Source organism: Aotus nancymaae, unplaced genomic scaffold (genome assembly GCF_030222135.1).
Source record: "Aotus nancymaae isolate 86718 unplaced genomic scaffold, 86718_ANA_hifiasm-v0.15.2.pri h1tg000007l, whole genome shotgun sequence".
Taxonomy (NCBI): Eukaryota; Metazoa; Chordata; class Mammalia; order Primates; family Aotidae; genus Aotus; species Aotus nancymaae.
This window is the reverse complement of record NW_026988418.1, coordinates 62,939,465-62,951,378: the sequence shown is the minus strand read 5'-3', so window position 1 is coordinate 62,951,378 and position 11,914 is coordinate 62,939,465. Positions and strand designations below refer to the sequence as shown.

At 42.9% G+C, this 11,914-nt stretch overlaps 2 non-coding genes across 2 annotated transcripts; both read left to right on the top strand.

Annotated features, from left to right (window-relative positions):
- Positions 1-1,062: 1,062 nt before the first annotated feature.
- Positions 1,063-1,163, top strand: LOC135273527 (small nucleolar RNA U13). Its single transcript, XR_010341316.1, has one exon. It is a non-coding gene; the product is annotated as a small nucleolar RNA U13 (small nucleolar RNA).
- A 9,390-nt stretch (positions 1,164-10,553) lies between these two features.
- LOC135273566 (U5 spliceosomal RNA) lies at positions 10,554-10,670 on the top strand. Its single transcript, XR_010341342.1, has one exon. It is a non-coding gene; the product is annotated as a U5 spliceosomal RNA (small nuclear RNA).
- Positions 10,671-11,914: the final 1,244 nt, after the last annotated feature.

Genomic DNA, 11,914 nt, shown 5'->3' with positions numbered 1-11,914 from the left:
GGACCACAGTACAGGCTGGTAGCCTCAAACTTTGATTGGGGGAAGCATCTTTATTTTTTTCATACTCTATGGTAGATGTTAATCTAGTCTGTTGAACTAACCCTTTGCTTTTTCTGAACTTCAGTTTCTCCCGAGTCATAACCAGAGAGATTTCAGCCCTGGCGTCAGGGGCCCTCCTAGTGTGTTATAGGATAGAATAATACAGCACCGACTCGCTCAGATGGAAAGAATTGGGACTTTGGAGAGAAACTGCTATAAATTTCAGAACCAGGGCGATAAAAGCAGCAGCATTCCCCAGGAAACAGATGGAAACAATGAAGTCTCAGAGAATCAAACTAAGAAGCCACAAGAAACGGACTGTATTCAGCCAATCACTCAGCTGTATTAAATGAGCACCTACTATGTGGCTAATACTGTGATACATGGATGAAACAGTCTCTGCACTTTAAGTCGTTTCATTGGGACTTTCCTTTCATGGGGACATCACCTTTCTCCTGGCCATCTTTCTGTTGGTTTTCCTTCTGTGTTCTTGGTAACCTCATTCGACTAAAAACAAATTCTTCTATATCCACAACAACTTCCAGGAACTTTCACTATACTTCCTCCTCCCTACCGTAACTGAAGCCTGGGCTTGCCCCAAGGACACTGGTTCCCTTGCAGCCCTCTTAAGGGAAAGCTACTCTTCCTCCCACGAGTTCTATTTTCTAGCCAAGAAGGGGGCACTTGGGGTCAGCAGTCTCCCAGCTTCTCCTGCCAGTTCTACAGGATTACTTTTCTACCTTTGTCAAAGTCCTCCTTAGACAGAATGGTTCACTGCCCTCTACTGCTTCTGGCTGTCATTGACCCTGGCCCACAGAGACTGAGGACTCCCCCATTTACCTTACACATTAACTCCCACCCTCATCCTGAGACAAACTGCCAAAGCCAATCCATCCCACAGCCTAACTTTCTCCTAACTTTCCTAATCACTTCAAATAACCTTCTGCTCTACTTACACTTTTCAAGGCCACAATTAGACCATTACTAGCATAGCTTCACCGCCTCTCAAAAATGAAACTTTGGATCCTTTCATAGTTCATAAGCATGATGACTGGGTTTTCACTTTCATGTGTGAGATGTGCCTCCCTCAAACCTTGTTACATCGGCACATGACCCATCTGATGTGGAAGAAAAATGAAACTCCACATCCCACTCAAATCACAATCCTTCCAGCTTCATTCTCTTCCTCCCACTTCACCACTCCTTGGCCTCACTGAGTTCCAGCACTTAACCCCTTCGTGGCCTCACAGTTTATCTTTCTTTTCCCCTCAATTCCCAAGCCTCAGTCTTTTAAAACCCAAGCTAGACCTGTGGCCAATGACTGCTTTCCCAACAGCTCCCTCAATACCCTTGCTCCCTTTTCCCTCCACTCATAAGTCCTGGAAAACCCTGACTACAGGACCCAGCTCTGCAGCTGCCTGCCCTTGTCCTAAACCTGGAACTCTGAGTCCTGGTACAGAAAACTGTATACTCTGCCACAGATTTGTCTTTTGAGAGGTTCATGAAGGACTGTTACAAATCCACCTCATTCACCCCACCCCCTCAGCAGATAGCCTGTCCTGCTTCACTGAGAAAATCAAATCCAAGATACTCCCAACTTATCCTTTACTTTCATAAATATACTTGCATTACCCATCACAGTCTTCTTGAACCCAATAAAGACATCTACAGGCTGGGTACAGTGGCTCATGCCTGTAATTTCAGCACTTCAGGAGGCTGCTTGAGCGCAGGAGTTCAAGACCATGGGCACACACCATCACATGTAGCTAATTTTTTAATTTTGTAGCTAGGACCATAGGCACGCACCACCACATGTGGCTAACTTTTTTATTTTGTAGAGTCTTTCTTGCCCAGGCTGGTCTCAAACTCCTGGGCTCAGGCACTCCTCCTGCCTTGGCCTCCCAAAGTGTTGGGATTACAGGTTTGAGCCACTGCATCTGCCCCCCAGCATTATTTATTGAAGAGATTGTCCTTTCCCCAGTGTACGTTCCTGGTGTCTTTATCAAAAATGAGTTGGTTGTAAGCATATGGATTTATTTCTGTGGATGTGTCTGCTTTTATGCCAGTACCATTCTGTTTTGGTTACTATTGCTTTATGGCATAATTTGAAGCCAGGTCATGTGATGCCTCCAGCTTTGTTATTTCTGTTCAGGATCGCTTTGGCTATTCATGGTCTTTGTGGTTCCATCCAAATTTTAGGATTGTTTTTCTATTTCTACTTCTATTTCTATTAAAGAATGTCATTGGCATTTTGATAGGAACCGCATTTAATCTATAGATTGCTTTGGGTAGTATGGGGCATTTAACAATACTAATTCTTCCAATCCATGAACATGGACTATCTTTCCATTGTGTATGTGTCCTCTTCAATTTCATTCATCAGTGTTTTATACTTTTAATTGTAGAGATCTTTCACTTCTTTGGTTAAACTTATTCCTAGGTATTTTATTATTATTTTTCAGCTATTGTAAATGAGATTGCTTTCTTGATGTAGTCTTTTTCAGATTGTTGCTGTTGGCATATAGAAATGCTGCTGATTTTTGTGTGTTGATTTTGCATCCTGCAACTTTACTGAGTTCATGTACTCTAACAGTTTTTTGTGTGTGTGGAGTCTTTATGCTTTTCTAAATATAAGATCACATCATCTACAAACAGAGAAAATTTGACTTCTTCTTTTCCAGTTTGAGTTCCCCTTATTTCTTTTTCCTGCTTAATTATTCTGGCTAAGACTTCCAGTGCTATGTTGAATAAAAGTGGTGAAAGTGGGCATCTTTGTCTTGTTTCAGATCTTAGAGGAAAGGCTTTCAATTCAGCATGATGTTAACTATGAGATTGTCATATATGACCTTTATTGTTGTGGAGTGTGTTTGTTTGTTTGTTTGTTTGTTTTGAAACAGAGTTTCACTCTGTTACCCAGGCTGGAGTGCAGTGACTCGATCTCGGCTCACTGCAACCTCCACCTCTCCGTTTCAAGCAATTTTCCTGCCTTAGCCTCCCGAGTAGCTGGGATTACAGGCACCTGCCACCACGCCTGGCTAATTTTTGTATTTTTGGTAGAGACAGGGTTTCACCATGTTGGTCAGGCTGGTCTCAAACTCCTGACCTTGTGATTTGCCTCCCTCAGCCTCCCAAAGTGCTGGGATTACAGGCATGAGTCACCATGCCCAGCCTTGAAGTATGTTTCTTCTATACCTAGTTTGTTGTAAGTTTTTGTCATAGAGATGTTAAATTTTGTCAAATACCGTTTTCTCCATCTATTGAGATGATCATATGGTTTTTTTCTTTATTCTATTGTACAATGTGGTGTATTACATTTATTGATTTGTGTATGTTGAACCATTCTTGCATCCCTGGAATAAATCCCACTTGATTCTGGTGTGTTGTCTTTTTAATGTATTGCTGGATTATGTTTGCTAGTATTTTGTTAAGAATTTTTGCATCCATGGTCATCAGGAATATTGGCCTGTAGTTTTATTTTGTTGTTGTATCCTTATCTGGTTTTGGTATTCGAGTAATGCTTATCTTGTGGAATGAGTTAGAAATAATTCTCTCCTATTCATCCTTTTGGAATACTTTGAAAATAATTGGTGTTACTTTGGAGGGAGTTTTTAAAACAATGGAAATGTTCTGTACCTTGAGTGGGGGCTACATAAGTATATATACTTGCCAAAACTGCACCAAAACTACCTGCCAGCTGCTCAGGTGGTAGCATCTGATGGTGGCATCTGCCTGGGAACTGTACACTAAAATAGGTGCGTTGGTTGATGTAAATTGCATCTCCATAAAGTTGATTTAAAAAAAAAAAAAGTAGGCCACACACAGTGGCTCACACCTGTAATCCCAGCATTTTGGGAGGCCCAGGCAGGCAGATCAGGAGGTCAGGAGATCAAGACCATCCTGGCTAACACAGTGAAACCTGTCTCTACTAAAAATACAAAAAAAAATGGCTGGGTGCGGTGGCTCAGGACTGTAATCCCAGCACTTTGGGAGGCCGAGGTGTGCAGATCATGAGGTCAAGAGATCAAGACCATCCTGGCCAACATGGTGAAACCCTGTCTCTACTAAAAAAATACAAAAACTAGCTGGGCATGGTGGTGCATGTGCCTGTAGTCCCAGCTACTCAGGAGGCTGAGGCAGGAGAATTGCTTGAACCCGGGAGGCGGAGGTTACAGTGAGCCGAGGTCACTCCACTCCACTCCAGCCTGGCGCCTGGCAACAGAATGAGACTCTGTCTCAAAAAAAAAAGAAAAATACAAAAAATTAGCTGGACATGTTGGCGGGTGCCTGTAGTCCCAGCTACTCGGGAGGCTGAGGCAGGAGAATTGCTTGAACCCAGGAGGTGGAGGTTACAGTGAGCTGAGATCTCATCACTGCACTTCAGCCTGGGCAACAGAACAAGACTCCATCTCAAAAAAAAGGAAATAGAAAAAAATCTAACTAAATTAATCCCTCTCTCCTGATTCTCCACCAACATTTCTGGATAGTCCTCCTTAATCTTCTTTATAAATTCTTCATTTTTCCCTTTGAAACTCACGGGTCACTTGATGTCCCATTCTTGATGCTCTTCTTCCTCATATAACCCTAATTATTTCACTCGCTGTTAGTGGTATAACTACCACCGATTTGAGGATCATTCCCAAATCTAAATTTCCTGCACAGACTTTTCCCCTGAGCTCCAGGTAGCTATATCCAAATGCTTAACGGGAAATCTATATCTCAAGCTCAACATGTCCAAAACTAAGACAATTACCACATATAGGCCAAAAGCGGTGGCTCATGCCTATAATCCCAACACTTTGGGATGCCAAGGCAGAAGGAAAACTTGAGCCCAGGAGTTCAAGACCAGCCTGGGAAACATGGAAAGACCCCATCTCCACCAAAAAAAAAAAAAAATTTTTTTTTAATTAGCCAGGCATGGTGGCATGTACCTGTAGTCTTAGTTACTCAGGAGGCTGAGGTGAGAGAATCGCTTGAGCCCTGGAGTTCGAGGCTACAGTGAGCTATGACTATGCCACTCTACTCCAGCTTAGGTTACAGAGCAAGATTCTGTCTCTAAAATAAAAATTGCCACACATAACTCTAAGCCTACATTTTATACAATATTCTTTATTTTTCTTTTTTCTTTTTCTTTCTTTCTTTCTTTATTTTTTGAGACAGAGTCACGCTCTATCACCCAGGGTGGAATGCAGCGGTGCAGTCTTGGCTCACTGCAACCTCCACCTCCCAGGTTTAAGTGACTCTCATGCCTCAGCCTCCCAAGTAGCTGGGATTACAGGCATGTACCACCACACCTGGCTAATTTTTGCATTTTTAGTAGGACAGGGTTTTGCCATATTGGCCAGGCTGGTCTCAAACTCCTGGCCTCAAGTGATCCACCAGCCTCAGCTTTCCAAAGTGCTGGGATTACAAGTGTGAGCCATCATGCCTGGCCCTATACAATATTCTTCATATACATTGATGCACTGTGACTAACACATAGTAAATACTTTATATGTTGAATGAATTGTGAAATAATTAACAGACAAATATGTCTTCAGTTCTCTCTCTCGCTCCTATATTATTAAGCACATGACCAACATGCTTTGTGGAAATTATTTCTACAAATGTCATTTCATTCTCTTGTTCCTTTCTCCTCCCCACTACCACCTCCACTCCTACCCCAGATGAAGAGAGGGTGAGAATGGAATTGGTACACATCTCTGAATGGCACCTCCTCAAATTGACAGGCTTCAGTATTTCAAGATAAGAAAAGCTGCTCTTCTCTTCCCCTTCTTTCGCCCCTCCAGCATCACGGTCACAAGAACTGCCTGCAATTGGTATTCTGGGCAGATGTAGCCAGCTGCAAGGTGCGTTATCTGATAGTGCACCTGTCTTGGAAACCAGAAAAAGGAGAACTGTGTTTAGAAGGTATATTTTTCTCCTACCCAGGTAAGCAGGAGAAATAATAGAATTCAAATTGGAATGACCATGAAACAGAATTTCTGCACACTAGGTGTTTATCCCAGTTCATAAAAACAACTATTTTAAAGTAATGAAGAAACACTCCTGGTTGGGGAAGCAAATGGAACTACATGTTTCTGAAACAGTTTGAAAGAAAACAGCAAACTCAATGACCAGACAGCAACAACATGTCAAGTAGATTGGCACAGCTAGCCTTGCTCACAAATCTTCCCAGGCAAGGCTCCAGGAAAGGCTGGACCCCTTGAAATCATACTACCCGTCAGGAAACCACATGACCTTCTATTGTCAAATCCATAGCCTACTCGGTTTCAGTGGGGTGTAAAGGCTCCTCTTTTCTTCTGTACTCAGAGCCTAAGAATTCAACTTCATTTCCGTTTCTTTAATGTTAACCTACCAACTCTGAACCTTGGGACACTGTCTCCCCAGTCCTTTCCTCTGCTGTCTCTAAAAACAAACACACAAGCTTTATGGTTGGAAGAATTAACTACTAATCACTAGAGGAAAATAGACACAGGAAAACAAACGCAACAAAAATGGAGATGTTTAACCTAAGAGCTCTTATATTCCAGGGGACCAAACATCCCTGTTTGCCCAAGACGGTCCCAATTAACATCTATTTTCCTGGCCTAATTACTAATTGCATCTGTTTCACTCTCAAAAGTATCATGTTTGGTCGTAAAGCAGAATAAGTTATCCTATTTATATGGCACTTACTTTATGCCAGGCATATAAACATTAATCTATTTGATCCTCCAAGAAATCTCATGAGATAAGAAACATTTTCAAAGTAATCAAACCAAAGCATGGAGAGGTTGAGGAGCTTGCCCAAGGGTACACATATAGTCAGAATCTGAGCCAAGATGATTTCCTAAAGCTTTGTCATAGCTTACCACAGTAGTTAAGGACAAGGACATTGAAGCCAGCAACAGAGGCAACTGGCTTCAACGTCCTTGTCCTTAACCACTATGGTAAGCTATGACAAAGCTTTAGGAAATCACTGTTCTTTCATTTAATAAGTATTATTAATGCCTACTATGTGTCAGGCACCATGCTACAAACTAGGAAGACAGTCATGAAACAGGCAGAGGACGTGCCCTGAGGGAACTTTCAATCTGAGGGAGACTTAGATATGACTAAAAGGACTAGGAGTACAGGTACAAGGTGCATTTAGAACAATCGGGATAGACTTGGGGGTGGTATCTAATCAGGCATTAAGAGATCATGGAAAGCTTCCTGAAGGAAGTGACATCTGAGGAGAGTGCTGAAGAAAGAGTATTTTATCTAACCAGGAAAAGGTGGTTCAGGTAGAAAAGCAAATCAAATGGTCCCAAGGCCAAAGAAATCATAATGAAGTAAGAGAATTCGCGTAGTTCAGTAGGGTTAGTATTGCCTGGGGTCAGGGAAGTAGCAAAAGTTGGAGCTAGAAATAGATACAAAGGCCAGATCCAGAAGGGATATGACTGACATGCTCACACTTGCACTTTGTGCTGAAGTCAATGGGAAGCACATGACTTACTAGGAAATTAAGCAGATAAGTGACCTGATCAAATTTTCAGTACACAAAAATCATTAGTGCTGCCATGCAGAAATGGTTTGAAGAGGCAAGAGCCAGAGCAAACACAGGAAACTCAGACAGAAGGCTGTTGCCAGGATCCATCAGAGGGAGGAAGCAGGCTTGAACTAAGGTGGTGACTAGAGATGCAGAAAGACTTGGTGGATCAAGGAGGTAGAACTGGCAGGACTTGGTGATGGGCAGGATGTGGTGGGTGAGGGGAAAGAAGGGTCTGGAGCTCAGGAGAGAGACCTGGGCAAGAGACATAAATTCGGGAATCACCCATGTAGAGATGGTAACTAAGCCAGCTGGTTAGGTGGCTTACCCAGGGGGGTATGTAGAGTGGGAAGTGAAAGAATTTGCTAGACCAGGCATGGTGGCTCACGCCTATAATCCCAGCACTTTGGGAGGCCAAGCAAGGCAGAAGGATCTGAGTTCAAGATCAGCCTGGGCAATGTAGGGAGATCCCATCTGTAGAAAACAAAATGTTAATTAGCTGGGCATGGATGCATGCACCTGTGGTCCCAGCTACTCAGGAGGCTGAAGTGGGAAGATCACTTGAGTCCAGAAGGTCGAGACTGCAGTGAACTGTGATTCCACCATTACACTCCATATTCAAAGAAAAAAAAAATAGAAAAAAGAAAAGAAAAACAAGAACTGGCCACATCACCGAGTGTTAGCGTCTCTCCTAAAAAGAAAATACAAAGAAAAAACCTGGCCACAAAGAGTTGGAAGGAGCTGAGATGATGCAGACCAAGCAAGAAAGCTCGATGTCATCATGGCCACCCAGAGAAAAGGAAACGGAAAACAGTGTCTAAGGCTTCCTCGGGCACAAGTTAGGGCCCAGGCATATCCACACAGTTTAGCAACGAGATGGTCTTTGCAAATCTTAAGCGTGTAGTTTCACTTGCATGTAGGAGTGAGACTGCGAGGGGAAGAGGAGAAGTTGCGAGGTGGGGACAGGGAGCAGGGAGTGTCAGGGAGAACTGTGGGGGAGGGTGAAGTCGAAGTCATGTCCCAGAACAGAGGCATCCAGCATCCTGCTTTTGCGTGTGTGTGGTAAGAACACTTAAAATAAGATCTACCCGTTCAAGATGGTCACCTAAGCTGTGTAGTGAAACTTCTTCCACCTTTCTCCATCCCTCTGGGTGTTTTTTTCTGAACCCGGATGTGACGCATTAAAAGACTCGACAGAAGTAGAATCCAAGGCATTCTAAAATGGCTAACCCCCATTCAGTGAAGGGTGCGCACAACATCCACGGCACCAACCCTCAGTATCTGGTGAAGAATATTGGAACGCGAATCTATGAGTCCGAGTACTGGAAAGAGGAGTGCTCTGGACTTAGGGCTGAACCACGGAGTTAAGAAACGCTATGTATTAGAGGAAGCTGAGCAACTGGAGCGTCGAGTTAGTGCTCTGGAAGAGGACATGGACGATGTGGGGTCCAGTGAAGAGGAAGAAGAGGAGGATGAGAAGTTGGAAAGAGTGCCATCACCTGATCACCGTCGGAGAAGCTACCGAGACTAGGACAAGCCCAGTCGCTCTCCCACACTGTGCTACAGAAGGAGTCGGAGATGGTCCCCTAGAAGGCAGAGTCAATCTCCCAAAAGGAGAAGCCCCTCCCCACGCCAAGAAAGGCATCGGAGCCAAGATGTCACCGCAGCAGGTCCTGAGATCTAGCGACAGAGTCCGCAGGTCATCTCTGTAGTCACAGACACAGGAGCCACTCAAAGTCTCCCAAAAGGTCTAAAGAAGAGCCACAAGAAGAGCCAGAGAGGGAAGGAGTAATGGACTCAGTTTGGTTGTAGTCCACATGGTCTCCTGTGGATATAAGGATATCTGTCTGTGTGGAAGGATTAAGATCTTCCCAGGCAGCTACAAGAATATTTTAGTTTTTTCTTATCAGGTTCCTCAACCTTTATTTTTAATGAAGGAGGTGCTGAGTTTTATATCTTTTTAATCATAATCAACATCAGTTTTTGACCCAACTAACCTTAACTATATTCAAACTTATGAGGGTAGAAAGGATCTGTAGGTTGAGGATATGAATGACAAGGAAAGGATGTGGTCACCTGATGACCCTTTCCCTTTTTATTAAACTGGATACACCTGTTTCCCCAATAATAATAATAATAATAAAGGTCTGCCCTCTAAATTTTTAAGTGTACAATACATTACTGTTGTCTATAGGTATGGTGTCACACAGCAGATCTCTAGAGCTTATTCATCTTGCTGAACTGAAACTGTATGCATGCACATTGATTACTAACTCCCCGTCTCCCTCTCCCATCAGCCCCTGGCATTCCGCTTTTTGCTTCTATGAGTTTGACTATTTTATTTCATTATAACATTCTGGGAGAGTTTGACTGTTTTAGGTACCTCATACAAGGGGAATCATGCAGCATTTATCTTTCCATAACTGGCTTATTTCACTTAGCAGCCTGTCTAAAGTTTGGTCAAGGAGAGTCCTTGTCACCAGTTAGCTGGGGCACAGATAGCAAGGGGCAGGTCTGCTCTGGGTTATTCTGGAGAGACACGCAGCAGTCAAGGCTTTGTAAATCAGGTTATCCTAAGAGCACTGAGAAGCTGTAACTGGAAGGGAAGGGCTATGACGTGATCAGATTGTGTTTTCTCAAAATCTACTCAGACTGCTGTATGGAGAATGGGCTGGAGGGGGCTAAAAGGAATGTGGGAAGACTAATTAGATTGCCAGTGCTATTGTCATGGATAGAGACAAGATAATGGACAAACAAGATGGTGGTGGTAGAAATAGACATAGAGGGATTTGTGAAATATAAGAGGTAAAACTGAAGGACTCAGTGATAGATTGGTAGTAGAGAGAAAAAGGTGATCTCCAATGTTGGAGGTGGCCCTAATGGGAGGTATCTGAGTCATGAGGATGGATGCCTGATGAATGGCTTGGTGCCCTCCCCACAGTAATGACTGAAGTTTCATTCTATTAGTTACCATGAGATCTGATTGTTAAAAAGCGCTCTTGTTATGCTCTGGTTTCTCTTCATAACGAATAAATATTTTGCCTTTTACTAAAGATTTCTATGGAGAGAAACAATTATGAGTTTATAACTGAATTTTTTGATGTCCTGCTTAGGTAGGGCTCATAAAAAAAAAAAGAAAGAAAAAAAGAGCTCTTGTTAAAAATGGCTTGGCATCTCATTTAATCTTTACCACAATCCTATGAAATATGTTCTTATTTCCTCCATGTTATGGATAAGGGATTTGAAACTCCAAGTACTTGAGCCACATGCCCAGATCACACAGCTGGTAGGTCTGGCTCTAAAGTGACTCCCCCTTGGCTATATTATACAGCAGTCAAGAAGTTCTTCCTTGAAGAACCATCTCTCCCCTCTTGCTCCACCAAAGGCTATACCTAGTCAAGACTTCTATTAATAGTATGATACTTCACCTACAATATTCTCATTATCTGTTTGCCTGTAAACAGGAAAACAAATAAAAATATTATCACAGAAGCCAGCCTCAGTTTGAGCCAGCTGACCTCCAAGGACAATACAAATCAATTCCTTTGCTGAAGAAAGTGACTTCTTAGGCTTATCTGGCTATGAAAAGTGAGGACCCCTGAAAAGAACTGAGATAAGAAAGGCTTGGGCAATAAGAAATTAACTTGCTCTGCATGACAAAGTTACAGGAATTTTGAAGAAGGAACCATAGCCATTAATAAAGTTTGGATGTTTGTCCCCTCTGAATCTCATGTTGAAATGTGATCTCCACTGTTGGAGGTGGGCCACTGGAGCCTAATGGGAGGTATCTGAGTCATGAGGATGGATGATTCATAAATGGCTTGGTGCCCTCCCCACAGTAATAACTGAAGTTTCATTCTATTAGTTACCATGAGATCTGATTGTTAAAAAGAGCCTGGGTCTCCTGCTCTTCTCTCTTGCTCCCTCTCTCGCCATCTGACATGCCTGCTCCCACTTTGCCTCTTACCATTAACAAAAGCTTCCTGAGGCCTCACCAGAACCTGAGCAGATGCAAGCACCATGCTTGTATGGCTTGCAGAACCGTGAGTCAAATAAACCTCTTTTCTTTGTAAGTTACCCAGTCACAGGTATTCCTTTATAGCAATGCAAAATGGACAAATACAACCATCATGCTTATCACTGTCACTCTAGCGCCTAGCACACAGGTACTCAACATATTTTTGTTGACTGAATGCTGCTTTAAGTAGGGGATAATCTCTGGAAGAGAAGATGGGAGGCAGGGTCTGGAGAGAAGCAGCGCTAGAAATTAATACAGGGCTGATGAAGTCAAGTGAAATTCTTTGAAATGAGATGGTCCATGGCTTTCTAGAAACAGTAGTAACTGATACTAAATTTTAAATTTTC